This window comes from Dreissena polymorpha, chromosome 13, assembly GCF_020536995.1.
Source record: "Dreissena polymorpha isolate Duluth1 chromosome 13, UMN_Dpol_1.0, whole genome shotgun sequence".
Lineage (NCBI taxonomy): Eukaryota > Metazoa > Mollusca > Bivalvia > Myida > Dreissenidae > Dreissena > Dreissena polymorpha.
The window spans coordinates 1,109,762-1,114,881 of record NC_068367.1 but is presented as its reverse complement, the minus strand read 5'-3'; positions in this window follow the sequence as shown (position 1 = coordinate 1,114,881).

Here is a 5,120-nt window from a genome sequence, read left to right as displayed (position 1 = left end):
TCAAAACGTGCAAATAGTGTATTGTACAGCAAACACTGATTAACAAAACTGGGTCTTCTCTAATGTGCATCAATTCTAAAAAGAAATCAAAATGGTATAATTGGTTATCTATTTATTTATTTTTTAACTATTTTTAACAAATAAGTTATCTTTTTCAAAACGAATTTCGGAAACATACGAATACTAAAGGCTTCATTAAGACCCTATAACCACAAACTACTCGCCCTATGGTCTCAAAGTCCTTAACAATGTATACCAGGACGTTGAAGCAAAAAGATGTACTTATTTGCCCATTATATGCTCAAGATCCGTCACAGTTGATGAAAATTAAGGTAGTGCACCTCTAATGATTTCCCGCGATTTCTTCGAAGGTTGAAGAGCCTACTATTAGGTGCCGTAGCCTAGTGGTTAAGGCGATAGACTAGAAATCTTTTGGGATATTCCCGCGCAGGTTCGAATCCTGCCGACGACGTATACTTTTTTTGCGACGCGTTTTATTTATTTTCTAACGTAATTTGATTTAATATGGCATATAAGCTATATTTATTGTTAAATATGTTGCAATTTTTATGCACATTTTTCAATTATTAAAATTAAAACAACGTTATGGCGAAATTGGGTGATTTACTGTTGAAAATACGAACCATGCATGTTGCATTTTTATTTTTATTTCAAAAAGTAAACGGTAAATCTGTCTAGTTCTTGGTATTTTTGCTGTATATAGTGTTTCTATAAAAACTAAGTTTAAAATATGACTTAAATGATACTATTTTGAATTTTATGACACTTTGTTTTTAACCGACCCAATTTTTACTTGGCTGAAATCACTTACATTTCATGGTGCTCTTCCATAGATAAAAAATTGTAAAAAATAAATGTCTGTAAAAGAATACTTATTTCATCTTGTTTAAACTTTAAACACCTTTACAGCATCTGTACACACCAACTGCATGCCCATATTTGGAAATTTGAATGAATTATGGAACTTTTATATACCCCAGGGGTGAAAATAAACTGGACAAAAGCCGAGCGTGGGGGTGGTTTTGAAAAAATCGGTATATTTTTTTAAAAAGCATGGAAAGCCTACCTACAAATTTGCATGTAGTTCAGTGAAATGATGCTGATTAAGAAAAAATTAATTAGATTATATTTGGATATGTGCCTATTAGAGGTGCACTACCTTAAACGTTAACGTCCAGCTGATCATATATCGTTTTGAATTCATTATAACAACTGTTTAAGAGTAGGACATTCATAGTGTGAAGTTTGACATAATTAAAACATTGTGGAAAGTTCTGTATGTGGAGCAGAACAGATGCCATTAAGTGTTGGTAAATAGAAAAAAAGCTACATTGCTTTGTAACAATGATTTGGTTTCTTGTCATTCAAAAACAATAATCACCTAAAATATATTTTCTTGTTTATAAGATTATTTATTTATTCAAGTTAATCAAATTGTTTTTCCAGCCATTTAGATAATTTTCGAAAAAGGTTATTGGACAGGGATTCAACCCACAATAAGTAGGCTTCAACATTTTGTTATGATATCTCTTGCAGTTATACCTTTAACAGACATTAAAAACGATTACAAAAAGTTACACAACAATCATTTAGTATCAAATATCTATAAAGAAGTATCGATTGTATACGGATTAGAGTGCCAGTTTAATAATTTTGCATTATACAGAAAACAAATATCTATTTGTAACAAAGATTCCAATTCCATTTTGCGGGGACCGGCTTCTTAGATCTTCTAAAATTTTGCTTTCACTACTTCTAATGATTTCAACAATTCTACGGTTAAAACTTGTAAATAAAAATCACGCACTATCTTGGAAATGACTTAATCGAAAAATTAATTATATGGAATCATGTCGGTTGCATATTGAATACAACATTATTTTAACGCTTAAATACGAAGACTCACTGGGTTCCTGGAAAAAAAATAATTTCCGTTTTTGCGTCCAATCAAGTTGGGTGCAACTTAGAGTACAATTTTTTTACTCGTCCAAAAAGATTGGGTGCGAACGCACCCAACGCACCCCCCTGGCTACGGGTATGCTAACATACGGCAAATCTGGACCGGACGTCTGTAAACGGCCCAAGCAGCATAATGGCTCTCGGGCGAAAGGCCAGAGACGACAAGCCCAGCTCTATCGTGTGTAATTGTCTCAATATAGTATATTGTTATACTATGCATGTTACATAATAGTATAATATATAATAGTAATACTAAGAAAGTAATAATAATAACTTAATTTAAGTTACCCATTCAAGTGCATTCTTAGCTCATTATTTCGTTGGCAAAATGTGAAATGGTAAATTCTTCATACTGTGAACTGTTTTTTTTAATTTAAAATCAGGTCTCTTTAATTTTAAATCATAGTTGTAAAAAACATGCCTTGCGATTTCAGAGCACATATAATTTAACATTTGTCACTTATTAGTTTTATGTGGCTAATCTAAACGAATATTTTAATCAATAACTGAAGAGGCCCTCTCCATAAATTACACCATCGATGTAAGTAAACATGTTTATAGAAAATAATTAGAAATATTAATGAGTCAGTGCAACATTATTATATGCAATTCTTACAAAATGACTTTGGTGGTTAAGTTCACGCAATTATAATTTAACGTGTTGTATGTGCGCTGCCATTGCATTTCAATTCAGTGTTCACATCGTTGCAAATCTTTTTTTTGTAGAATATACACTGCGGATTTACTTAACAATAAGTATTTATTACGGAATACCGTAAGAGCCATAGTAGTTACACATTAAAATCCAGAGGGCGACAATCCCGTGGGGGGGGGGGGGGGGGGGGTAACTTCCTATATACAGGTATATAGGGGTGTGCCGATTTTATGGGGTGCTTTTTCGACTGAGATTATAGATATGGGTATGGTTTTGAGCATCTAAGAATATATATATGGGTATTGAAATCAGAAATTTGCTTGTATATAAATGCATATAGATTTGAAAGTATCAGTATCAAAATGGGTATGATAAATGTCATTCTTGTACATAAATTGGTATCAAACAGTAAATTTCAGTAACGGAAAAGATGCAGAAACTTGACTGTGTCCACTTTATCAAATTCTAGTATTTAAATGGGTCCAGTTTATCAAAATTGTTGTATTGAAATGAGTCCACTTTCTCAATTGTATCGTATACAAATGGGTATGCTTAAAAAAAAATATTGTATCAAAATTGGTCTACTTTATCAGAGTTCCGGTATAAAAATGGGTCACATTTCGGAAGTCTCAGCGGGACACCCCTACCCTAAAATTTGGGAAGTTAACCCCCCCCCCCCCCCCCCGGAGCGACAATGTGATAGTGCGATAGTGAGATGGCGACAATGCGATAGTACGATGGCGCAAATCCGATAGTACGATGGCGACAATGCGATAACTACACACTTACGATATCGCCAAACCGATAAGTGGTGCTTTTTTTCAAATTATATTTTAAAACATTTTTTTCCGAAGAATTTCAACTAGTGCATAAAAAAATATTCTAATGCGACTTATGGCATTGTGAAAAGCATAAGAAATTACTTAATTAAATAATCATGTGTCCTTGGCCAAAATTTTATGTTTATGTACAACATCACAATCCTATTTTGCTCATTGTCTTAACAGGGTGCAGGATCAAAGTGATTCACGGATGATTACACACGGGCTGGACAGAATGAAAACACACCGTTAAGAACTTTATTTTTTGTAAATATCTCAAGTTATTGAAATATGTTTGCAAAAATATTTAGCGCTAAAAGACAGGGTTTTTTTCTTGCAGTTTTGCCGATATCTTAAGATTTAAGAATACTTTCTTGAATACGTCAGGGACGACACTTTCCGCTTTTATGACATTTTTCATTTAAATGAAGTCTCTTCTTAGCAAAAATCCAATTAAGGCAGAAAGTGTCGTTCCTGATTAGCCTGTGCGGACTGCACAGGCTAATCTGGGACGACACTTTACGCACATGCATTATTCCCAGTTTTCTCAGAACACGACTCAGTTTGTTATCCGCACGTTCCCATTCTTTTTAGATATGAAAAATCGACCCTGCTAGGCGCCTTGAACTAGTATTTGTTATCATTGCATGTCTTTGGTCAGTCTTTTCAACTACTTAAAGCATTCTTAAAATACCCCTTGTGGTATGTGTACCGTAGCTCTTGTTCTTAAGAAAATAAATTTGTAACAAAATAAAACACACTGAAATTAATTGCAACTGCTGTGCATTTAAACACGTTGTGTCATGAGTGCTGCTAATTTGCATGACCTAAGCACTGAAGTCATTCGGTATGAATTGCAGAAAACAAAGTTGCGATTACCCATTAATATTACTAAATATTTATATTAGATGTTAACTAACATAATGGTGGAATGTATGAAGAGATCCTCACTAGTTATTAATTAAACTATACATTTATATTAACGAGTAAATACACCAAGTGACGAGCTTAACCTTTTTGTGCTCAGAATTTCAGGGTTTTTAAGTAAAATTTTTGATCAGCAAAATTATGTTGTTTCTTGCAACCAAGATTTGAATTTAAGGACAACTGAAATTGCGTAATAATTTGCTCGCGATAATGAAGTAAGTTTTTCAAAAATAAGGGCTTTGCTTGTACTAACTCGACCGAACCCATTATTTTTGCACACACAAAGCTTTTTTTGAGGTTGAGTTTTCGAACAATTTGCTTTTTCCTATCATATTCGTAAAAATAACTTTAAGCATAATGAAATATGTGGTAAATTTCGACTTGGAAGATGTCTGTCTCTTGAAAACCTTATGGAAGTGGAAAACATCTTTTTTATAGTAAAAAAGTTAACGTACAAAAAAGGCCTACCCTGAAGATATATTTGGAGATGACAATGAAAAAAAAATCATCTTGGGCCTGATAGAATATATATAGTAATTTGGTGTGGTTTCTGATGTAGTTTTCGGAACAGAATCGGCTTAGTTACAGAATATGAAATAAGTTATTTTACTTTAAATTACTTTATTTCCAATAAATGACGCTTATGCCGTTTTTATTATCCAATAGAATACTTGCGTACGTGAAACGCAATTACAGCAACCGTCACTTCCACTTTGACGTCATTTCACGTCTTCGCT